At 39.5% G+C, this 26,683-nt stretch overlaps 2 long non-coding RNA genes across 3 annotated transcripts in view; one reads left to right on the top strand and one right to left on the bottom strand.

The window, feature by feature from the left end:
• The window catches only part of LOC138354719 (uncharacterized), a 590,624-nt gene extending 576,758 nt beyond the window's left edge, over nucleotides 1-13,866 (top strand). Inside the window, exons 1-4 of one of the 2 annotated variants that reach the window (XR_011223658.1) lie at nucleotides 1,471-1,786; nucleotides 4,697-4,859; nucleotides 6,109-6,207; nucleotides 13,786-13,866. This is a non-coding gene — a long non-coding RNA (uncharacterized lncRNA). Of the gene's footprint in view, nucleotides 1-1,470; nucleotides 1,787-4,696; nucleotides 4,860-6,108; nucleotides 6,208-13,785 lie in introns of those variants that run through there. The other variant, XR_011223656.1, reaches the window with a different exon arrangement.
• The window catches only part of LOC138354721 (uncharacterized), a 416,665-nt gene continuing 403,691 nt past the window's right edge, over nucleotides 13,710-26,683 (bottom strand). The window contains exon 4 of the long non-coding RNA XR_011223662.1: nucleotides 13,710-13,835. This is a non-coding gene — a long non-coding RNA (uncharacterized lncRNA). The remainder of the gene's footprint in view (nucleotides 13,836-26,683) is intronic.

The raw sequence follows: 26,683 nt of genomic DNA, 5'->3' as shown, positions 1-26,683 counted from the left end.
TTGGTCTGAAGTCACTTATAACAGGGCAATCACAGATATAGTGTTGGTGAGTATGTCCCAGCTCTTGTTCACATAGTTTACAATTGGAATATTCACCATTGGGGGCTATTCATTACCTGCAGCCACCTGCGATATATATCGATATCCTAGCCTAATTCTGGCAATTACAATGACACACTGTCATTGTGACACTAGTGGAAGTTTTATGCTGTCCGTTCATATAATTCTCGATTCTAAACATGTTTACTTAGTTTAGTTCATTAATTATGCACCCCATATATCATCTTGTGGGCGGTAGTGGAAAAGGTTACAGAGGCACATAAACATGTCATAGCTCTTTATACTCTTGCTTTCTGGCTTTTGTGTGTCAGTGACTGCTCTTCTGTCTTCCCTAATTTCCTAAAATATTGCGGCTTTGACAGAAGAGATTGGAATTCCCATATCCCACTCAACTTCAGGCTTATCACATTCAGTTTTAGCTGCCTTGTTTGTGTCATCATGCTGGACAACACCTATATGAGAAGGTATCCATACAAATGAGACTTTGAAACTCCTACTGTTTGCAATAATAATGTTGTTTATAATGGAAGTTACAACTACAACCTTTTGAAGATCAATGCTAATTTTATATAGATAATGTAATAAACGAAAGTTTTCTATGTCAACAGAAAGGCAGAAATATAAGCTGCACTTTAAATACTTGTCATAAATATAACTGAAGTGAAAGCGAAGATAATGGTCACTGCTTGATCGCAAGCAGGGATGTTTCTGATCGAGGAGAAAGAAACAATTGCGCAGCGCGTCCCGCGGCGTTGCGCGGGCAGTCTGGGGCTGTATAAATACGGGGAAACAGAGGGGCAAACTTTATATATTTACTTACTTTATATAGTTGAAACTTTATATATTTACATGTTCTGCAGAATTTAATCTTCAATAAATTTAGAGCCCCATACTGCCAGTATCTTTCTCCCCCTGATCAGAAATATGCATTTGATACTGTACAGTTTCTTGATGGCTTGCTCTAAGAGTGTGAAGCCCTTCACACCAGCCTATAAATTGTGTAATTTATTTCCATATATGCTAATTAACCTTAAAATCTATATGTCAGAAGGAAGGAAGATGTAGACGTTAATGTGACAACATTTCAAGAAATATCTCTCTCTTTAAAGTTAAATAATACAATCCTATCGCCGGTGTCCGGACACATGAAAGCTACTTAGGTATCAGTGGCCAGCCAGGTGGAGATCACAGGCTGTACAATACTGATAAATTATGTAATTCACAGAGATACGTTGATAAATATTAATGTTTTATATTTTATTAAAAATACAGATATATACTTTGTTTCATACGTTAAATGTAACAATATTTCAGTATATATTATATAAGCATAGTATATATAATTCAGTATATACAATATATAATAAGAGTGTCAGACCACGGAGGAAGAATTGAAACAGGAATTTCCTTTAGTACTTTCTTATATTAATACATCTTCAGGGCGAACCATTCCTTCTGAAGATGTATTAATATACGAAAATACTTAAAACATTCTATTGTGGTTTTAATATTGAACAATTATACATATACGAAACAGACAAATCTGGTGTCCGAAATAGTAAAAATATTAGTGTGCGATGTGATCAATGTAAGGGGGATATTGGGTGTGCCTCGTATCCCCTACAACAAGAAGAAGTTCGAGAACGATGAGGCCGCCACCTACTAGCTTCAGGATGTCGTCGAATCTAAATCAACAATATATTACCGCCGCTACTTTCTCGGAAACGTAAGTACCCGCCGCTTTACTACTCTCACCCTGCCTTGCCTGGCCTGGCCTGACCTGGCCTAGCCAGACCTGACCAGACCTGACCTGGCCTAGCCAGACCTGACCAGACCTGACCTGGCCTAGCCTTACCTAGCCTAGTCTGACCTGACCTGGCCTAGCCTTACCCAACACTAATCACCACACGTGACAGCCCAAACGAATCGCAAATAAGTACACGTAACAAGTCATATGCCCGGACACTCTTTCACCTTGGGGACTGAGTGGTAACTATTGTATAGAAGAGCCGGCTCCCTGAGAGTGGTAAGAGGGCGTGATAAGAGGCTAACGTGTGGTCTTGAAGGAAGTCGATAAAGCAGACAATTTTCAAAAGGAAGGGCAGCATAACGAGCAGACAGGAATGGACAGACAGTTGGTTATCCCATAATGTGTAATACGCCCCGCACAGCATGGGTGGAGTGGGGGGGGGGTTGTAGCAGGGCACAGTATGGTGATGGTGCGGGTGAAGTACACACCCACTGAATTCCTGCCATCAATAATTGTTTTCATAACCATTAGAACAATGGCATCCCTCCAGCCACCATCCTTCCACTGACCCCCTCCTCTGGTCCTCCACCTTAGACAATAACCCCCCACACCCCCTCTCCCTTCCAGACATCAGCATGTCAAAATCAGTACCATAATGTGTTTAAACTATTTAAACTAAGTCATTGTGTATCTCAAGGTATCTTAATTCATTTGAAAGTGTACATGTGCATTCGTTCATATACTCGCCTAATTGTGCTTGCTGGGGTTGAGCTCTGGCTCTTTAGTTCCACCTCTCAACCGTCTATCAACAGGTGTACAGGTTTCTGAGCCTATTGGGCTCTATCATATCTACACTTGAACCTGTGTATGGAGTCAGCCTCCACCACATCACTTACTAATGCATTCCATTAGATATAATCATATATGATTACACATAATCATAATCATTCTATACACATAATCATATATGTGTACGTCAACGTATACATACATGCGTATATATACCTCATATTAAAATACTGATAAACGAATGACCATGAACAAAATAATTTATAATTGTAGCATTATATATAATTTTAATAGACTAATTACGTGTTTATACATTTGAATGGTCCAGACAGGTGGCCAGCCTTGGACATATACAATTCTGGTAGGCACAATGACCTCATGTTAGACCCTTGATAGATTATGTGAGAGAGAGAGAGAGAGAGCTGGGGCAGGGAGGTGCGTGCCTCAGGGAGATAATCCATGCCCATGCCCCGCCTCGAGGTCAGTTCTCGAGTCACACCAAGAATAACAATCGAGCAAGTTGTCCTGACCAGGATGTGGCATATTAGGGAGGGTTGAAGAATAGGAAGCCTGTCTGATAGGGCTCTTGGCAAGCAGCTCTCCCTCAGTCTACCTATCTATATGGAAGAAATGTATCTAGGCCCTCCTCCCCCCCGCCTATTCTCTCTCCCCCACCTTTCTTCCTTCATTTCCTTCCTCCTTCCCTCCCCCTCACTGGTGAGAGAGTAGGAGTGTGAGAGTAGTTAGAGAACTCGTAGTTCTCACGCTCGTGAAATTGTCTGCGACCCTGGAGGAGTAGAGCGGAGGGGGGGGGTGAAAGTAGGTGACGATGGAGGAGTAGAGGGGAGCATTATATGCAGTGAACGTAGGTGTCTATGGAAGAGTACATCATAGAGGAGGGTGAAAGGAAGGTGACGATGGAGAAGGAGAAGGGAGGGGGTGTGAAGGTAGGTGATGATGGAGGAGTAGAGGGGAGGAGGGGGGCAAAGGTAGGTGTCTATGGAAGAGTACATCATAGAGGGGGGTGAAGGTAGGTGGCGATGGAGTAGAGCAAAAGGGGTGGGGGTTGAAAGTAATCCTGAGTTTAATTTTTTAGTTATGTATAGTGACACCTCGGCTTACGAATGAATATTTATGAACTTTTTGGGTTACGAGCCTAATTTCTTCAAAAAATTTGAATCGGGTTACAAACTTTGCCTTGGGAAAGGAGTTTGTTGATATACGTATGGGCTGACCTAGCGCGAGGTGGCATGGTGATCGCGCCTCAGTTTACCAGTGTCTCCTGCCTAGTAAGTATCGCGCCTGAATTCTTTGTAAAGCATTACATTTGTTTTGGGATTTTTGGCTATTTGAACATAAAATTTGTTATGATATATCTTGCCATGAGTCCCAAGAAAGCCAGTGGTAAGGTTCAAGCCAAGAAAACACATGTGAGAATGACCATAGAGGAAAAACAAGAGAGCATTCATAAACATCAAAATGGTGCACAGGTTGTTGAACTAGCTAGGCAGTACAACAAATCTATGTCAACAATATGCACTGTACTTGCTAAGAAAAAAGACATTATGAACATTAAAGTGGCAAAAGGCATATCAACAATCCCGAAACAAAGAACACAAACACTTGAGGATGTTAAAAAGTTTTTATTAATTTGGATACACAACAAGGAGTTAGCAGGTGATAGCATTTCAGAGGCCATCATTTGTGAGAAACCAAGGCATTTGCATGAAGACCTTTTAAAGAAAACCCCTGGAACGAGGGGGGGTGGAAAGATGAATCAAGTTTGAAAATGTGAAAAGTTTGTGTGACAATAGAGCCTCGTGGAAAACTTTTGCTGTGGTCATTACCTGGTGGAATGCACCCAGGATGGAGTATTAGGGCTATACATCTTTTAAATCATAAAAGTAATAAACATTTCCCATCAACCTTACAAACAATATTAACCTATTTTCATGTATTTCCCCCATGTGCATTTTAACAAAGTTACTAAATTGCCTTTATCATTCTGTAAAATTTCAATTACAGTATACTGTATATAATTTTGTTAGTATAAATGGACTGAATATTCTGAAATTGCTATTAATTTTACAATTTCAGATTCAAAGGGGGTCTGGACACCCAATTTGGTCAGACAGGTGAAGAGAGCATTTAGGATAGTTCGAAGAGATGAAGATGGTCACAATTGTGTTTGAAAAGGCAAACGCCCCCCTTTGCTCCTGACATTATGTTCAACCATTGACCTCTGCACACCTAACACAAGGTAGGTTGAAAACTCCTCCTTCATGTCATTGGTACATTAGCCAGAAACTCAGGGCTCATGTAGGAATATCCCTAAAAAAAAAAAAAAAGTGGCCCCAACAATGCATCCTCCAAGTCTGGAGGATGAGCAGGAGCATTGTCGAGAAGCAGGACCTTGAGTGTCAAACTTTTCTCTTGCAGATATTTTTTGATGGCAGGGCAAACCACTCCACATCACAGTTTTTCTGCACGTTATATATTTTTTAAAACTCTTGGATTTTCGGAATGATACACGAGCAAGGGTTTAATTTTCAAATCGCCACACAGCACAAGAGTTAGCCTATCCTGACACAAGTTAGCCCAAGTTAGCTTGTGTCCGGGCAGTGACGTCTCCTCTTGGGTAATGTATGTCCTCTTCGGCAATTTTTTCCAGAATAGCCATGTCTCCTCACAATTAAACACTTGTTGTGGAATATATCCATCAATACAGTATCTACAAAATCTTTAAAATCACGAACAAATCTTTCAGCCCCTACTTTGTCTGAGCTGGCACCCTCACCATGCCTCACAACACTATAAATACCACGTCTTTTTTCAAAATTTCTCAAACCATCCCCTACTCACCTTAAACTCTTTCATATCTGCAAAACTCGTTCTAGGGGTTTTCTTTATAAGATCTTGCATGAAGATTTCATTGTTGACCAAACCACACACTGGAAATTGAATAGACGACGACATTTCGATCCGTCCTGGACCATTATAAAGTCGATTGTGTTGAGATGAGGGAAGCAAGAGCATTAAGTAGGCAAGAGAGAGAGGTGAGGAGATGGCAAGTATGTACGTATGTACATGAATAAAACATGTACATACTTATACATAACGTGTGTAAATAGTGTAATAAACACAATAACAGTATTTTGGGAGGAGGAATGTTGGCGAGTAATGTGTTGAAGGAGGGAGGGAGGACTGGCAGGGTGTGGCAGCTCACTCATGTTTTTTGGGCTCACCATACCAACATAGTGGATCGTTATGGTGAATACATACGTAGATGGGTATATACAATGTGTGTATATAGTGTAATGACAGCAAAAACACTGTTTGATTGTAGAATATGTCGCATATATGAGGCCCATAATTTTGAGCATAGCGATGTTCTATACTTTGAATTATATAAATTCCACAAATTACACACTTTTAAATAATATTACAGCAAAAAAAAAGAAGAAATGAATGAGAAACTTCAAAATAATTGCGCAACATTTTATTCGCAGCAACTGCCGTCGCACGGGGTGGCGGGGCCGACAGACCCCCATCGCTCCAACGCTCAGCGCCCATAATTTGCTCAACTTCCCAGCTCCATCGCAACTAAAGTAAGTCACATACAATATTTTTTGTTTAGTTTCCCCGTGATCAGACTCTGCATTTTAACAATATTAGAAGAGAACAAAATTTTTTGGAAAGAATTTATTTCTTGTGCACCAGGGTGTTATTTGGAGACAGAGCAGTTCAGTGGTTAACTACTAAATTTTTTTTTCTCCCACACACGCACCCCCCTAGGAAGCAGCCTGTAACAGCTAACTCCCAGATACCTATTTACTGTTAGGTAACAGGGGTCATCCCCTTTTGTACAAAGAATCTGCTAAAGCTTTTAGGGCTAATCTTTGACACTCATTTGTCTTTGTCGCCCCATATTTTTTACGTCCGAGTTGAATGCTCTGAGGCCCTTAACTAACTTAAGGTCATGTCCCATACTTCTTGGGGAGCTAATCGACACTGCTCTTCTCTTTACATTCCTCTCTCGTTCTGTCTAAACTCGATTATGGCCCTGTTTACTCGTCTGCTTCTCCTTCTACCCTTCACAATCTGGACACACTGCATCATACTGGGTTACGGCTCAGCTCTGGTACCTTTCCTTCGACACCTACCCTAAGCCTGTATGTTGAAACTGGCGTCCTGTTTCTACAGGATCGCCATGATCGCTACTGTCTTCTCCACCTTGCACGGTCCTTACAGCACCCTCACTCTTGCTTATGTCATGCCTTGACCTTTACCCATCCTGTGGTTCCTGTTCCCCTTCACCACCTATCTCTTTCTGTACGGTTGTCTCTTACAAAATGCTCTTTCAGTTTGTGTTACCAATATTTCCCCTCGTGTCATTCCGTCTTTGCCCCTATGGAGGGGTCCCCGTTCCTAAATTCTGTAAGCCTTGACCCACATGACTAAAACTTTTACCCCTCCTACAGTTCTAAATCACCTTTTCCTTGAACACTTTTTTTCACACTTCCACTCTATTTCCGTCTTCACCAATGGGTCTTAAGTCTGCAGACGGTGTAGGCTACTCTGTTGTTTTTCCTGACTGTACCTTTGTGTCTCCTGCCTCCGGAGACTAGCATCTTCATGGCAGAACTTTATGCTATTCTCTATGCTCTTCATCAACTCTTTTCTCGCTGTCAATCCTCCTCTGTGTTTGTAGTTGACACTTGCAGTGCCCTCATGGCTCTAGAATCCTTTAATCCAGTCCATCCTTTGGTAGTTGAAATTCAACATTGGCTGTTTCTTATCTCCAGTAGATTTAAGACAGTGGAATTTCGCTGGATTCCCACCCATATTGGTGTGTTCTTAAATGAGCGTGCGGACACTGCCGCTAAGGAAGCTATCCGCACCTGTCCCATCTCCCGTAAAGGTATTCCTTATTATGACTTTTACCCAGTTATTCATTTCCCCATTCTTGCCCGTTGTCAGGGTTGTTGGTCTTCTGTTACTGGTAACAAATTGCGTGCTCTTAAGAGTAGTGTGTTCCCGTGGCCTTCCTCCTACCACCGTAACCGGTGGTGGGAAACGGCTCTGGCGAGGTTGTATATTGGTCATACACGTTTAACTCACGGGCACTTAATGGAGCGCTGCCCTGCTTCTTATTGTCCAAACCGTTGTCTCTACATGTCCTGACTTCCAGGACTTACGTGTCTTGCTTCCCGACCATCCCTCATTGTCAATTGTCCCTCGATAAAATTCTTGGTAAATTCAATACCTTTGATATTGTTCGCCGTATGCGTTTTTGTTCTTGTATTGGAGACGTTAGTGATATTTAGCGCACTATGATTATCCCACACATTTGATGGTTTGATAATTACTGTACTGTACAGTACTTTGGTTTGGAATGTATCAAATAAAGTTGTTTCATGTATTCAAATGTGTGAGAAAATCCACTGGGGCTGTGAGATGAAGCGAACCTGTAACAAAGGCATTGCCAGTTGCATACTCTACCACCACTGATGGTAAAAGTCTTACAACTGGATATCTTGTGTGACGGGTTATGGTATCACAGCTATACTGAACCAAGATGGTATGGCTCTCCCTCACATAAATGAAAGAAATGCTGCTATTGGCCTTGCAGTGTGTAAGTTGCAGGTGGAAACAAATGAAAATTATCAAATAAATAATTAAACAATTTACTGAAATAGTAATGAACAAAAATAACACATGACAATACTTGACTATCATGTAATGCAAAGGTGAACAAGTTAGTATGACCTTAAATGCAAAAAATAAACTATAAGCAATGAATAAAAGTATGAAGATATACTGGTGTTCTGAAGACAGCTACCATACCACCATGGCATCAGTCACATGATGTTGGCTGGAAGTGGACGACGGGTTAGAGACACCAAGGTGATCCTAGAGCACTAAGGGAGAGATTGCCTCTCCAGGGAGGCAGCGCTCTTTATATAGTCCGGCGGTGATGACTCATCCAGTGTCAACACGAGGTGGACATCTGGTCAACTAGCAAACTGCTCGTTGTGGCTGGCGGTGCCTTTGTGTTGAGCTGTACCACTGTCAGTTGAAGGCGGCTAACTGCTTGTTTGTGGGGACAAACTGCCAGTTAGCAGTGGCGCCCGGCTTGCCTCTGAGTCGTACCAGGCCGTGCCAGACCCTGGGGGGTATGGAGAGGTGGCAGGACTGATGACTCTTCTGGGCTGGTGTAGATGTATACTTCCAGTGCAGAGGCATTGAAGGTGAAGGGAAAAGGCAGTTCCACTGCTATGCAGGGGATTCACGTGACACTTGTGAAGCCACAGAAAGTCTGGAGGCCCTACTGAAGCCAGTCCAAGTATTAAATAAAACCCCTGAAGTACGCCGGTGAAGGGTAAAGTGAAGGGTGAAGCAAGACCGTATGCCCCAACTTCAGGCACACACAGAAAATCACGTTTTGGTCCCGCCTCTCAACTGTGTATTTGAAGTAGGGGCGTATGGTGTTGAACTGCTTCAGCCTTCACCCGAGTGCTTGTAGGTCTTACGTAAGACGTTGACTCAAGGAGGGGCCTCAAAACTTGCTGTGATTTATGGGGAAATCCGGTTGTAAGACTTTTACAAAGTCAGTAATATACTGTGGTAGAGTATGCAGCTGCCAGTGCCTTGGGCAAGGGTTTACGTCGCCTCACAGCTCCAGTGGATTTTCTGCTTGGTGTATATCAGGTTGTGATTTTGTGTGTGTACCGTATTTTTATGATCGCCGTCTGATAAGTCCTTTCTGGCCTCAAGAGTCATTTTTACCCACCTAGAAAGATTGCAGATGGCCAAAGCAGTTATTTAAGTTAAGAAGGGACAAGTCTTAAACAGAATTTTGCATAATATTTGAGTGTAAAGGGGTAAATTGAGGTAGATTGAAAAACAAAATGGTGAACCGGGAAGGCGGTACTCACAATTAGGCGAGTACACTCGGGAACTTTTAAAGTGCAACCAAACATGGTTTAGGCTCTCACAACAAGAGGTGAGTGGTGGTGGCTCAGGTGCTCAGCCAATCAGAGCACCTAAGGAGGGAGGGCAGGAGTGAGAGGGGGGTGGTATGTGGAAGTTTGGTGACAGTTGTGTGTAGTTTGTTCATCTTCATTGTAAGTTTCATGGCTTGGTGTGCATTTCCCTAGTAAATTTAATTAGGGAAAAATTCAGGTGTTTGATTTTTTAAATCAACTTTTTAAATGTTGAGGTGTTAAAGCCTCAAAGTGCATGGAGTTGGTTTGGGAGTATGGCATCCTCATGCTGTTGTGTGCTCGCGTGAGGTAGCAAAGGTGATGTAAAGTTGTGGGGTGTACATGCTTGGGACGTCCTCTCTCGGGATGGCTGGTGTTAGACCTGCGTGTTTGTCGGTTGTTGAAAAGCCGTCATCCTTTGCTGTTGTGGTATTGATTTTACATTGTTCATCTTGTAATTAATACTGCAGTGCGATATCTAGGGCTACCATTTGTAGGTTTAAAATGTCTAATACAAACAGTTGTCCAATGAGTTTTAATAGGAAATATCATCCACCAAGCACCATTTTACAATTATATTAATTGATAGTATATGGATTGTGCAGAACTGCTTAGAATGATCTTTAACACTTGGCTATATTGGTCATGTCAAATACCTGCACGGTGAATGCTCAAAAACCCTTTCTTTATTCAGTGTTGTCACATACCTCATGGGGGGTATGGATAGGCAAACACTCATTCGGTTAAACTTGCCTTGTAGTACTTTCAGAGCTCAGTAATTTGGAATCTGGTTAGCACTTTCCAAATAAATTGACCTTTAAAGTGAATTCCTATTTAGGTTTAAAACATTATACCGAATGAGAAACTCGGATTATATAGCCGAACACCAGAAATGTTGTTATTCAATTTGGTTGCGTAAAGCACATTCAAGGACTACACATTACATGGCATTCCAGGATTCCTCTATACCTTGCCTTATGCTGTAAACATTGCCACAACCCTGTGTTTTATTTATTTAAATGGTCACAGGGAGGCATACAACACTGCAGATTATGATGTCATTAGTTATCCACTGTGCTGACTGATGTTCGTTGACACCTGTATCGTGCTTCAATTTAATCGCCAGGAGATCACCCTCTCACTAGACTCGTCTGTAGGAAGTACAGTATAGTATCTCAAATTACCTTGGATCATAAATAGCATAAGACTTGGGGGTAGGAGAGGGTTGCAGTGTTTGTCATGGCTCTCAGTTGTTCCTGGTATTAGGCAATTTAGTTCTGGAATCATTTTTGTTGGCCAATGTTAAACTTTTTCGAAAGTAGATGTTTTTCTGAAACGGATAGGGGGGGGGGGGACCTCTATGCTTGGATACAGTTATCTAAGTGAATACTTAGATTTATACAGTAGAATAACTACCTTCTTTTCCTTAGTCAAAAAGGTTGCTTGTTTATTTCTAGGGACTTGTATTTTCTTTTATTTTTAACTGCAGCAACTTTCAGTGAATGATAGATTCTTACTGAAAGGACCTTTACTTCATTGTTGTTGCTTTATGGTCATCTCATTGTGTACAGGGATTCCACGAAGCTTTTGGGGTTAGTCTTTGACACTCGTTTGTCTTGGTCAGCCCATATCTCTTGCCTCCGAGTTGAATGCTCTAAGGCCCTTAACCTCCTTAAGGTTTTGTCCCATACTTCTTGGGGAGTGGATAGGCGCACGCTCCTCTATTTGCACTCCTCTCTCGTCCTGTCTAAACTCAATTATGGTTGCCCTGCATACTCTTCTGCTTCTCCTTCTACTCTTCGCCATCTTGATGCTTTGCACCATACTGGGTTGCGTCTCGGCTGTGGTGGCTTTCGTTCGACTCCCGCCCTTAGTTTGTATGTTGACACTGGCTTTCTGTCTCTTCAGGACTGCCGTGATCGCTACTGTCTTCGCTATCTTGCGCGGTCCTTCCAACATCCTTCCTCTCGCCTCTGTCGTGCATTGACTTTTCCTCCTCCTGTGGTTCCTGTTCCTCTTCATTGTCTCCCACTTTCTGTCCAGTTATCTCGCTAACAGGATTCTCTTTCTGTTCATATTTCTAATGTTTCTCCTCGTATTGTTCCTTCATTACCTCCGTGGAGAGTGCCCCTTCCCAAGTTTTCTACGTCCTTGACTTGTATTACTAAAGCCTTTACCCCTCCTACAATTCTGAAAAGCCTCTTCCTTGAGCACTTTTCTTCGCACTCCCACTCTATTTCCATCTTCCCTGATGGGTCTAAGTCTGCGGATGGTGTGGGCTACTCTGTTGTTTTTCCTGACCGTACTTACATGTGTCGCCTCCCTTCGGAGGCTAGCGTCTTTACGGCAGAACTTTATGCTATTCTCTATGCTCTTCATCTCTTGCTTTCTCATTCTCATTCCTCCTTTGTGGTTGTAGTTGATTCTCGTAGTGCCCTCATGGCTCTAGGGTCCTTTAATCCTGTCCATCCGGTGGTCATTGAGATTCAACATTGGCTGTTTCTTATTTCTAGTAAATTTAAATCAGTAGAGTTTTGCTGGGTTCCCAGCCATATTGGTGTTTCAATGAGCGTGCGGATGCTGCCGCTAAGGAAGCTATCCGTTCTTGTCCCATCTCCCGTAAAGGTATTCCTTATTCCGACTTTTATCCTGTTATTCATTCTTCCCCGTTGGCAGGGTTGTTGGTAACAAGCTGCGTACTCTCAAACTTAGTGTCCCCCCGTGGCCTTCCTCCTACCACCGTAACCGGCGGTGGGACACTGCTTTGGCACGGCTGTGGGTTGGTCATACCCGCTTAACCCACGATCACTTAATGGAGCGCCGCCCTGCTCCTTATTGTGTTGTCCCTCTTACAGTTGTGCATATCCTTGTTGAATGTCCTGACTTCCAGGACGAGCGTGTGTCTTGCTTTCCGACCGTCCCTCGCAGTCACTTGTCCCTTGATAGAATTCTAGGTGAATCGGATACTTTTGATATCGTTCGCCTTATGCGTTTTTATTCCCGTATTGGCATTCTTGGTGATATTTAGCGCCCTCTGATTATTTCGCACTTTGGTGCCTTCTTTTGGTAATTACCTTACCTTCATTGTTGTTTCATTTTAATGTGGTAGTTGTGATATGGATTGTTCTGGCTCACGTGCAAGGTCTTGCAATTTCTTAATATAAAACAGAAAAAAATCCAAGTCTTGTTACTATTTGTAGAGTTAGAGATCTGCATTAAGGCCTCAATATTATATTCTTTAACATGTTATCAGCAATTTTTGTGGTTGGTAATATTTAGATTAATGTCAGTGATGTATATGACAAGGGTTAAGACCCCTTGTGGTATGACAGCATTTTTCCCAGTCATTTCTTTAACAAATGAAAGGGTCCTCGTAACCGTTCTTTTGTCCTTTCTACCATGTACCTGTTTGGCTATTAAAACAAAGACCAAGAAGCAACAAAGTACCAAATGAATGGCCTTTGGTAATGTTGCAATTACAATTTCTAAAAAAAAATGAGCAGGTTCATTAGGCAGGGTTTGTTTTTAGCAAACAGTTTTACAAAAAAAATTCCATTCCTTCAGGACCTTGCAGATGTTAGGTCAAACTAATTGACAGTAATCTGTTTTGCCCTTTCAAACAATGATGGTTTTAATCTAGGTAAAATATTTCAGAATATCTGAAGTTTGGCAGACAAATCATTTAAGAGCTTTGATTAAATTTAAGTTACCAAAGACTTTGTGAAAACCATGTTGTATAGATGCTTCAGTGTCACTTTTCTAATGTTTTGTAAATTTAACAATGATCTTTAGTTAATTTAATTATAATTTGTACAAAGCTTAGGTGTTGCATAGCTTTAAATTTACTTTCAAATATGAAGATTAAGATATTGACTAAAGTTTCTTCCACTTTAATATTTCAGACTAATTTGCAATATTTGTTAGTTTATGTAAATTGAATAGGTAGTCCACTTTTACATCTTTTCAATGCATTTTGCATGCACTTATGTAACAAGTTACAAATAGGTGTAAATTTTACCAAGTATTTATTTTCAAAGTAAAAAAATTTCAGATGTTTAAACATTGCATCAGTAGTAGTAAACAATAATTTCCAGCATAATTTCAGGATAAGGTATATAAAGTAGTTTCATTAAAATTGTTTTATTTAATAAGTTTTACATATAGTATTTATAATACATCTAATATTTATTACCGTTTCAGGTTGTGGGACAGAAGATCCAAAAGGCCAAGACAACTCCAGAGACAATCACCTGTAAAAGAAAAATAAACATTAAACAGGGACACTACTTTTATTATCACCAATGCCTAATAAGAAGCCCAAAAAATCCTAACAGCCTATCTTTTAAGATAGGCTCAGCAAGGTCTATCCCTTCCGCTGATTTTGGAGCAGAGCTTGTTCCCTGAATGAGTGCATTACATCCACCACTTTAGTGCCATCAACACATTGTACATATGCTTTACTGAAAGCACTGTACAATGCATGCCAGGCACTAAAGTTTTAGATGCATCCACCCATTCAGCAAACAAGCCCTGTGAGAATTAACAATGTAACCATTGTTAAGGGTCCCTAAACCTATGCAAATCTAGTCCATCTATTAGATGGGTAGTAGAGCAAAGCTCTGAAAAAGCCAAGCCAGGGAAGTCTGCAGGACTGCCTGGTCCCCTTTTATGAAATGGGGTAGGATCAGTACAAACAGCATCATCCCCTGTGGGTTGTAACAGTAGGACATGGTTACACACCTATAAATGGACTAGATAAGAGAAGTAAGATTAGGTCATTGATATAGCTAAAACATCAAATTCAAACTCACCCACTTTTGTAGATTTCCTTTTGCAGAGTAAAGGAGCCTCACTCCAAGCCAGTCCATGCATCAATCACTTTCACCTGAAAAATATTTCAACAAATTAATTTCAGATTTAAAGCCAATCTTGCTTTACTTTTCAAATTAGCATTCAGTACTTGACAAATTCAGATGGAAAAAATTTCTTTAAGGAATTTACCTTTCCTACAGATTCTAGTAGCAGTAGTAAAGATCTAATTTAGCAATATAAATATATATGGCATCAATTTGCCAAGTTTCAGTAAATGTCATTTGAGAAACTATCCACAACTGCACTTCAATGGCAATTTACATTTATATAGCCAATGCTATATTTAATGCTATTTATTTAATATAGCCAATGCTATATTTAAGTTATTACTATTTTTTTTACTTTTATGCAAATCTATTCAGATTAACCTTTACTACAACTCGCCTGATTCTGTTTAAGCTCTTCCAACTGACAGAGGGACTTCTCGACTTTCCAAACCACATTCTGGAAAACTATATAAATTTAAAACCAAGCTAAAGTAAACATTTAATATTTTTTTTACTTTCAAGGGAAAAATACCATCACTTAGAACAAAACTTTTCCTGCCATTAACTTTATTTGACTCATGATTACCCTTAACAGTGTTATACATTTATAGATTAAAGCTTATTTAACAAACATTTAATGTTAACTAAACAAGATTTATATTTCATTAAAATTATTAATAAAACATCCTCAACTATGCTGTTTAAGATTTAATGCCCCACATTACAATTTTCACAATTTCAACATACCATTCTATTCAATACATTCCTGAAAGGACTAAACTTGCAGATATGGTACCCACTAGCCTAAGCCTAGACTTCCATACCCTAATATTTAATAGGTTTTTAGCAATTAACTTCTACCCTCTAATTCCAATGTACACAACACTACTTACTGTAGATCTGCAAGTATTTTCCTGCAGCTCTTTGTTGCCAGGACCTTCCACAACCTGTCATGTGAACAGTAAATATTACTAAAAAGTTATTTGCATAGCGATGTTATTTTCTTCATACCTGTACCACCAGTTTAACAGTTGCCGTTTTAAATGGCACACTAAGTATCTTTTTGTCCCATCTTTATTACAAACAAAGCTATAGGCATTTCAAGTCAACATCCTATACAAATTTTATTTTTCAACAACTTTAGTCATGAACATTTTTCTGGAACATTGCAAACAAACTAATTTAACAACCATGTATAACATTTGAATAAAAGCAATACAAAATAAAATACAAATTATTATTCTTTTGCAACCACTGCTTACTACTAGGGGGACAAATTTATTCTGTTGAATTATGTACTGTACCAAGCTTTTTAGTCTGAAAATTCATAATTAACCCAACTATACTACCAAGACAATGTGATTTTACTAAATTTAGTAATATTTTTACACTAGCAACTATACAAGGCCATATTCTCTCTAGTTATCACCACACTTCTATAAGCCACACTTTCTCCCCCCCCCTTCCCCGTCCTCCCAACTGTTCAGTGTCAAAAGGGAGGGGGGTGTCCATTTACATTTGTCCATTTGGACACCCCCCTCCCACAAGGGAGGGGGGTGTCCAAGTATTTTTAGTGTGAAATGCTGTTATTATATGCATATATTGTTGTTTTAATAATATTACGCTTAACCACTTGGGCTGGACGGTAGAGCGACGGTCTCGTTTCCAACAAGTCCGCGTTCAATCCCCGACCGCCCAAAAGGTTGGGCACCAACCATTCCTTTCCCCCGTTCCATCCCAAATCCGAATCCTGATCCCTTCCGAGTGCTATATAGTCGTAATGGCTTGGCGCTTTCACTTGATAGTTCCCCCACCCCCCTGAATAATATTACGAGAGCAGTATTTACGGGCTATTCATGCCCGTGCCACCTCTTGGGTGGCTTAATCTTCATCAATCGAGAGCAGTACGTCCTAACCAGACATTATATGATGATATCCTCAACAGTTGATAAATAAAAGTAATTGCGGAACTCCAGTTATCTAATACTTATCATAAATGGTATAAAACCTTATCATAAGCCAAGGGATTTGTAGATCAGTGTTTAAAGGGAATTCGGAAGTATAATAACACAGCTGATGCCATCTGTCGGCACAAGAGAACACTATCAACTGGCTGGTCAACAGTGGCCATAAGGTACAGCTTACGCCATCTGTTGACATCAAATTACACCTATAACAAATTACCCCACAAAATACCACTAACGCCATCTAGTTTTTTTCCAACGCACTATAAATAGCCAAACAGCAACCCATAAGGCGGGTTGTTGTGCTCGGGTAGGAGGTTCCAAGCTCCGCCCACAGATGGTATGGAGTGCATAATAAATGGCATGTCATTGGTAGATGTTCTTTGTTGACATTCACACAACAGCCAATCACAGGAAGGGATCAGTTAAAGGCTCCATCCTCTTAATAAATCATCTTTATTCAGCACACTATCCTTGCTTATGACATTCTGCTTCAACTTTAATCTATCTAAAAAGTGAAATGTTAAGTATTTAAAAGTATTAATATAGTGATAATTAAATACTGCAGAATGTAACGGGTGTTACAGAAACATGGGCTGGCTACCTGACATGTGACGTCATCAGTGGGGGTTGCCTCACACAAATAATGATACGCTGCTCTGCCCTCTTATTCGAGTAACTTATTCAGTTAGATGGAGATTTCTGTCAGGTGCAAAACAGAAATTGTTGTTCTTTTTCACAACAACCTTGTTGTGCACAAGGACCTATTTCTTAGTTTAAATTTTATTAATAAAAAAGTGTTGGTATTCCCCGCAACAGCCAATCACAGGAAGGTATTTGTTGGACGCTCTGCCTTCAACGAAGTTGATTCCTAATGAACTCTAACAATAAATTCGTTTAATAAATAAGTATTTAGGGGTCAAGCTACAGATGAACATTATAGGATAATGATGTTTTAGCTTGCAGCTTCGTTAGACAGAATTCCCTGGTCTTAATTTTAAAAATAAAGAACTAGAAAGCGTATTTTATTGCTAACGTTTCGAGAAATAAATCCCAGTCTCATATTTGTGAACATTTACGCATTGATTTTTTGGCTTAAGTTCTTATCATAATTCCTTTTGCAATCTCAACACAATCTGGCTCGTATCTTGTAACTATCTTCGTTACTTAGCCTCAAAACCTTACATTTGTCTTACATATCCTCAACAGTAGATAAAAAAAAAAGTAATTGCAGAATTCTAGTTACCTAATACCAGCATGGTATAAAACCTTATTATAAGCTACCAGACGTCTAGATCAGTGTTTAAAGTAATAATAGTACATTATTATTAATGTAATAATATTATTAAAATAATAATAACACAGCTTACGCCATCTGTTGACATCAAATTACACCTATAACAAATTACCCTACAAAATACCACTAACGCCATCTAGTTTTTTTCCAACGCACTATAAATAGCCAAACAGCAACCCATAAGGCGGGTTGTTGTGCTCGGGTAGGAGGTTCCAAGCTCCGCCCACAGATGGTATGGAGTGCATAATAAATGGCATATCATTGGTAGATGTTCTTTGTTGACATTCACACAACAGCCAATCACAGGAAGGGATCAGTTAAAGGCTCCATCCACTTAATAAATCATCTTTATTCAGCACACTATCCTTGCTTATGACATTCTGCTTCAACTTTAATCTATCTAAGAAGTGAAATGTTAAGTATTTAAAAGTATTAATATAGTGATAATTAAATACTGCAGAATGTAACGGGTGTTACAGAAACATGGGCTGGCTACCTGACATGTGACGTCATCAGTGGGGGTTGCCTCACACAAATAATGATACGCTGCTCTGCCCTCTTATTCGAGTAAATTATTCAGTTAGATGGAGATTTCTGTCAGGTGCAAAACAGAAATTGTTGTTCTTTTTCACAACAACCTTGTTGTGCACAAGGACCTATTTCTTAGTTTAAATTTTATTAATAAAAAAGTGTTGGTATTCCCCGCAACAGCCAATCACAGGAAGGTATTTGTTGGACGCTCTGCCTTCAACGAAGTTGATTCCTAATGAACTCTAACAATAAATTCGTTTAATAAATAAGTATTTAGGGGTCAAGCTACAGATGAACATTATAGGATAATGATGTTTTAGCTTGCAGCTTCGTTAGACAGAATTCCCTGGTCTTAATTTTAAAAATAAAGAACTAGAAAGCGTATTTTATTGCTAACGTTTCGAGAAATAAATCCCAGTCTCATATTTGTGAACATTTACGCATTGATTTTTTGGCTTAAGTTCTTATCATAATTCCTTTTGCAATCTCAACACAATCTGGCTCGTATCTTGTAACTATCTTCGTTACTTAGCCTCAAAACCTTACATTTGTCTTACATATCCTCAACAGTAGATAAAAAAAAAGTAATTGCAGAATTCTAGTTACCTAATACCAGCATGGTATAAAACCTTATTATAAGCTACCAGACGTCTAGATCAGTGTTTAAAGTAATAATAGTACATTATTATTAATGTAATAATATTATTAAAATAATAATAACACAGCTGATGCCATATGTCGGCACAAGAGAACACTATCAACTGGCTGGTCAATAGTGGCCATAAGGTACAGCTTACGCCATCTGTTGACATCAAATTACACCTATAACAAATTACCCCACAAAATACCACTAACGCCATCTAGTTTTTTTCCAACGCACTATAAATAGCCAAACAGCAACCCATAAGGCGGGTTGTTGTGCTCGGGTAGGAGGTTCCTAGCTCCGCCCACAGATGGTATGGAGTGCATAATAAATGGCATATCATTGGTAGAAACTCTTTGTTGACATTCACACAACAGCCAATCACAGGAAGGGATCAGCTAAAGGCTCCATCCACTTAATAAATCATCTTTATTCAGCACACCATCGATGCTTATGACATTCTGATTCAACTTTAATCTACCTAAAAAGTAAAATGTTAAGTATTTAAAAGTATTAATATAGTGATAATTAAATACTGCAGGATGTAACGGGTGTTACAGAAACATGGGCTGGCTACCTAACTTGTGACGTCATCAGTGGGGGTTGCCTCACACAAATAATGATACGCTGCTCTGCCCTCTTATTCGAGTAAATTATTCAGTTAGATGGAGATTTCTGTCTTGTTTAAAACAGAAATTGTTGTTCTTTTTCACAACAACCTTGTTGTGCACAAGGACCTATTTCTTAGTATAAATTTTATTCATAAAAGAGTGTTGGTATTCCCCGCAACAGCCAATCACAGGAAGGTATTTGTTGGGAACTCTGAATTCAACAAAGTTGATTCATATGAACTCTAACAATAAATTCGTTTAATAAACAGTATTTAGGGTCAAGCTACAGATGAACATTACAGGATAACGGTGTTTTAGCTTGCAACTTCGTTAGACAGAATCCCTGGTCTTAATTTTAATAATAAAGAACTAGAAAGCGTATTTTATTGCTAACTTTTCAAGAAATAAATCCCAGTCTCATATTTGCGAACATTTATGCATTGATTTTTGTTGGCTTAAGTTCTTTTCATAATCCCTTTTGCAATCTCAACACCATCTGGCTCGTATCTTGTAACTATCTTCGTTACTTAGCCTCAAAACCTTACATTTGTCTTACATATTCTCAACAGTAGATAAAAAAACGTATTAAGATTAGGATACAAATATATCTGGCAATACGGTGTTGATGTCAGTGAAAAAGATAAGGAGTGTAAATTATGTAGTATGCCGCACGCCCACACCTTAGAACATTATGTATAAGAATGTCAACTTATTGAAAACTATAGAAATAAGGAAATAAATAGTGTACCACATCAAATTGTTTGGATGTGTGATAATGGTATGATAGACAGTATACTTAGGAGCTACAAGAATTTTGCCCCAAGAGTGTAACAATTATATACTGTACTTAATATATTAACCTGCAATGTTAAATGGGATTCTTGTATTGTAATTTGTGTATTTGTACTCACAGCGTTTGTGCGCCCCTTGAGGGACTTGAAATAGAAGGGGGTAGAAATAGCCTAAGCTACTCTATCCCTTTGAGATGTATTTATTGCTTATCTCAATAAACATACTTGAACTTGAACTTGAACACCCGTGTTAAAGAGCTGTCTTTGTAACTATCAAAATGCATATATCTTTGCTTTCACTTCAGTTATATTTATGACAAGGGATTTAAAATTTGCCTATATTTCTGCTTCTCTGATGACATTAAAAACTTTCGTTTATTACAGTATCTACATAAAATTAACATTTATCTTCATTAGGTTGTAGTTCTCATCAATAGGGAGAGCGTCGGTAAAAAAAAAAAATTGTTTAAATATAAATATCTTTCCTCTCTCAATAATATGCCCGAAACGCTATGCGTACTAGTGGCTTTAGGTATTGTATGTACTAGCTCTATCTATAAATCCAATATTATGTTTGTAAATCGACTATTTATGTACTTTCCTGAATAAAATGAACTTTACTAATATCTAATCTCTGTGACTAAAACGTAAGAACGACTTTATCTATGCCTTTTTGATAACATATACAATTATAAGCTTTATTAGTGAATCTCTATTAATTAAACAATATATCAGAGAGTGTGTGTAAGGTTCGGTGTTCCATGTGCAAAGAGACATGGGAGATTTTACATCAGTACAGTAAATGTTTTAAGTAGCGAACGCATACTAACGAATAACGATTAGTATAGACCAACACTATTTATTTATTTATTTATTTATTTATTTATGCATATACAAGAATGTACATAAGGAATGTGAGGATACATAATATGGTAATTACAGTCTTGTAAAGCCACTAGCACGCGCAGCGTTTCGGGCAGGTCCTTAATCCAAGAAAATTTTAAGGAGATAAATACTTGCAAAATTTATAGACAAAAAAATGATAACAGATTACATGAAATGAAAAAAAAAGAAGATGAGAGAAAATTGTAGGTACAGTATATTAAAGCAAATAGGTAGCTAAGATTGATTGCAATGACAGCTTGAATGGTAGTTGACAAAAAATAGGTAGGCACAATACAGCAGAAACAATAAGATTGATTGCAATGACAGCTTGAATGGTAGTTGACAAAAATTGGTAGTCACAATACAGCATATGGCTAGCACATAAAAGAAGACAGCAATGAACACAATGATAAGGTTGTTTGATATTACATAAAAATTAGGAGATTGGGTAACACTAGGTACAGAGCAAATTTAAAGCTCACTGTAGGAAACTAAGAAGATGAAGTTAGGTACTTTTTGGTTTTGCTTTTAAATAAGGCAAAAGTTTTACAGTTTTTCAATTCACTAGGGAGTGAGTTCCATAGACTAGGTCCCTTAATTTGCATAGAGTGTTTACACAGATTAAGTTTGACCCTGGGGATATCAAAGAGATATTTATTTCTGGTGTGGTGATAATGGGTCCTATTACATCTGTCCAGGGAGAGTTTCAGAGCATGGTTTGCATTTAAGAACAGGGTTTTGTAAATGTAGTTGACACAAGAGAATGTGTGGAGGGAGTTAATATTTAGCAAGTTTAGGGATTTAAACAAGGGAGCTGAGTGTTGTCTGAAAGCAGAGTTAGTTATTATTCTGATAGCAGATTTTTGCTGTGTGATGATGGGCTTAAGGTGGTTTGCAGTGGTAGACCCCCATGCACAGATACCATAATTAAGATAGGGGTAGATTAGTGCATAATATAGTGAGAGGAGAGCAGAGTTAGGAACATAATATCTGATTTTGGAGAGTATACCAACTGTCTTAGAGACTTTCTTAGTTATGTGTTGAATGTGGGTGCTGAAGTTGAGTCTCTTGTCTAGGAATAGGCCAAGAAACTTGCCATCATTTTTATTACTGGTGTTAATGTTGTCTATCTGTAGCTGAATTGCATTTGATGATTTGCTTCCAAATAAGATGTAGTAAGTCTTTTCGATGTTTAATGTTAGTTTGTTCGTTGACATCCATAAGTGGACTTTTTTTAATTCATTATTCACAACATTATTTAGTGTATGTGGGTTGAGGTTTGAATAGATAAGGGTAGTATCGTCAGCAAACAAAATAGGTTTGAGAATATTAGAGACATTAGGCAGATCGTTTATATATATAAGAAAAAGAAGAGGTCCTAAGATGCTGCCCTGTGGCACTCCAACGGTAATTGGTAGAGTGGAAGAAGTTGTATCATTGATGGTTACATATTGGTGTCTGTCACTAAGATAGGATCGGATGTAGTCAAGGGCAAGGCCTCGGATTCCATAATGCTGGAGTTTAATTAAGAGGTAGTTGTGATTAACAGTATCAAAGGCTTTTCTTAGGTCAATGAAGAGTCCAATCGGAAACTCATTTTTGTCAAGGGCTGAGTAGATAACGTCAAGGAGACTAATGATTGCATCGTTGGTGCTCTTTTGGGACCGGAAGCCAAACTGGCAGGGGCTGAGTATGTCGAATTTTACGAGGTAGGAATAGAGCTGTTTGTAAATAATTTTTTCAAACATTTTGAATAATGTCTGAAATGTCGGAAATTTGACTCCTGAGCGTGATTTTTGAGCCGAATTCTGACTCTGCACCTATTTTCAGTTTCAAATTTACGATGTTTCATACCGAAAATGTGCCAATTACTGTAAACGGCGATGGGTCATATTTTGCCCAAACCCCCCTGCAGTTTTTAAAATGTCTGAAATGTCGGAAATTTGACTCCTGAGCGTGATTTCTGAGCCGAATTCTGACTCTCTGCACCTATTTTCAGTTTAAAATTACGACGTTTCATACCGAAAATATGCAAATTACTGTAAACGGCGATGGGTCATATTTTGCCCAAACCCCCCTGCAGTTTTCAAAATGTCTGAAATGTCGGAAATTTGACTCCTGAGCGTGATTTTTTATCCGAATTCTGACTCTCTGCACCTATTTTCAGTTTCAAATTACGACTTTTTATACCGAAAATATGCCAATTACTGAAAACGGCGATGGGTCATATTTTGCCCAAACCCCCCTGTAGTTTTCAAAATGTCTTAAATGTCGGAAATTTGACTCCTGAGCGTGATTTTTGAGCCGAATTCTGACTCTCTACACCTATTTTCAATTTCAAATTACGACGTTTCATACCGAAAATGTGCCAATTACTGTAAACGGCGATGGGTCATATTTTGCCCAAACCCCCCTGCAGTTTTTAAAATGTCTGAAATGTCGGAAATTTGACTCCTGAGCGTGATTTTTGAGCCGAATTTTGACTCTCTGCACCTATTCTCAGTTTCAAATTACGACTTTTTATACCGAAAATATGCCAATTACTGAAAACGGCGATGGGTCATATTTTGCCCAAACCCCCCTGCAGTTTTCAAAATATCTGAAATGCCCGAAATTTGACTCCTGAGCGTGATTTTTGAGCCGAATTCTGACTCTCTGCACCTATTTTCATTTTCAAATTACGACTTTTTATACCGAAAATATGCCAATTACTGAAAACGGCGATGGGTCATATTTTGCCCAAACCCCCCTGCAGTTTTCAAAATATCTGAAATGCCCGAAATTTGACTCCTGAGCGTGATTTTTGACCCGAATTCTGACTCTCTGCACCTATTTTCAGTTTCAAATTACGACTTTTTATACCGAAAATATGCCAATTACTGAAAACGGCGATGGGTCATATTTTGCCCAAACCTTCCTGCAGTTTTCAAAATATCTGAAAAGTCCGAAATTTGACTCCTGAGCGTGATTTTTGAGCCGAATACTGACTCTCTGCACCTATTTTCATTTTCAAATTACGACTTTTTATACCGAAAATATGCCAATTACTGAAAATGGCGATGGGTCATATTTTGCCCAAACCCCCCTGCAGTTTTCAAAATATCTGAAATGTCGGAAATTTGACTCCTGAGCGTGATTTTTGAGCCGAATTCTGACTCTCTGCACCTATTTTCATTTTCAAATTACGACTTTTTATACCGAAAATATGCCAATTTACGACTTTTTATACCGAAAATATGGCAATTACTGAAAACGGCGATGGGTCATATTTTGCCCAAACCCCCCTGCAGTTTTCAAAATATCTGAAATGTCCGAAATTTGACTCCTGAGCGTGATTTTTTATCCAAATTCTGACTCTATGCACCTATTTTCATTTTCAAATTACGACTTTTTGTACCGAAAATATACCAATTACTGAAAACGGCGATGGGTCACATTTTGCATAAACCCCCCTGCAGTTCTCAAAATATCCCAAACATCCTAAATTCGAGGCCTGAGCCATATTTTGGAGCCAAATTCTGGCTCTCTGCACGTATTCGCAGTTTGAAATTACTACTTTTTATACCGAAAATATGCCAATTACTGAAAGCGGCGGTGGGTGACATTTTGCCTAAACCCCCCTGTAGTTTTCAAAATATCCCAAACATCCCAAATTCGAGGCCTGAGCCATATTTTGGAGCCAAATTCTGTCTCTCTGCACGTATTCGCAGTTTGAAATTACGACTTTTTTTACCGAAAATATGCCAATTACTGAAAGCGGCGGTGGGTCACATTTTGCCCAAACCCCCCCTGCACTTTTCAAAATATTCCAAACATCCCAAATTCGAGGCCTGAGCCATATTTTGGAGCCAAATTCTGGCTCTCTACACGTATTCACAGTTTGAAATTACGACTTTTTATACCGAAAATATGCCAATTACTGAAAGCGGCGGTGGGTCACATTTGGCCCAAACCCCCCCTGCATCAGGCAGGGCTCATCACCTTCTCTCATATTTCATGTTCACCAGTGTTTATTTACTTAATAACTACTGGTATAATATCTTGCTATTATAAAACTAATTCTAATATCATAAGACATATTTACTTCAAGTTTCAAGCAGAGACTGCATATACTGTATAACTAACACGAAGGACTCCTCTTCACGAGATTCACCAGTTGTATTCTTTTGTTTAGTTCCAAAATCTTAAAATCGATCCCAGTGTTATGTAGTAGTGAAAAATTGAGTTATATCCAGTTTACGTAAAGCTACGAGTGGTCGACAGTACACTTAGATGACGGACCAAACTTAGTAATGTTTTTCTTCTTAGTGTAGCTACCTGAACAGCGATGTAGCCGCCACAAAGGCGCTAAGAAGGAAAACATTTGTAGCCAAGAAGAAAAACATTCGTAAGTACCTTCGTGAATCTGACCCCTGGCCCCTCGGTGGCCGGCCCAGCCATGGTTGCAGGCGATGCTTGCTCGGTGTCCGAACCCGGGGGCCTTCTCACGGCTCTGCCTCTTTCATCAGATCGGACCAGTTCGTTACGTGGCTGGTTTGATCTTCTCTTCAAGTCTTCGCATCTGGTCTTTCTGACGTGGGTCTATCACCACTTGTATGGTGAGCAGGAGGCTTCGTTGACGGTGTCCCACTTGCGTGTTTCACCTCGGTGGCAGTATGAAGTTTCCAGGCTGTCCTCCTGTTATTTCTTGTCCCTTCATGGGTTTACTTCTGTCTCTGATTGGCTAGTATTGTCCTTTCTTTCGTGATTGTTCCAGGACCATTATCTTATGCCAAATACTGTTGTCTAGTTATGTGTGGCACTGCCAGAGCCGCTGCACTTGTGTTCGGTATTGTTGTTACTTCTGCGCCATTCTGCAAGCTGTCTCGTACGTTGTTTCACATCCGACCTGTTCATGCACCACCTAAGCCGACCTGGTCATTGAACCGGGTGCTCTCTTTTCTCTCCTCTCTCTCCTCTCCTCGGTTTGTGGTGGTCCCTTCTGTTCAGGATTGTTTGGCAAAAACTCTTTTTCTTGTTGGCATTGGTTTGTGGGGGGTCGAGTCGGGGAGCTTCATGCTCTCCTCTGGCACAGGGGTTTCTGCTCTTTTGGTCCTGGTGGCAGGTTTGTTCGTTTGTAGCATCTCCTCCTTTTCTGGCGAAGAATGAGACTGCTGCTTTCTGGAGGGGTCCTTGGGTTGTTGATGCTTGGTTGGTCAGGCCGGGGGTGTATCATGTGTTGTGTCTGGTTGCAGCTCTCTGCCATTACCTGCATGTCAACCCTATCTCCTTCCGGTTGGCAGTTTTCTTTTCACAATTTTTGACATCCAGCCTCAGAACTGCAGGGTGGATAGCCGGCGTGAAGTTGTGGGAGCTCCCCTTTCCCTCTCCCAGGGAGGAGGGTGGGTTTCACAGACAACGGCGCAGTAACGTGGTGATGCCATGCTCGTTTGCTCATTTTCATTTGGGGGGGTTCTGTCCACTAGTTCGGCTTTCAGTAGCAATATTTTCACCAGAATAGGAGATTTGTTTAGGGAC

Source organism: Procambarus clarkii, chromosome 64 (assembly GCF_040958095.1).
Source record: "Procambarus clarkii isolate CNS0578487 chromosome 64, FALCON_Pclarkii_2.0, whole genome shotgun sequence".
In the NCBI taxonomy this organism is placed as follows: Eukaryota; Metazoa; Arthropoda; class Malacostraca; order Decapoda; family Cambaridae; genus Procambarus; species Procambarus clarkii.
The sequence above is the reverse complement of the archived record's forward strand: the minus strand, read 5'-3'. Positions and strand labels throughout refer to the sequence as shown.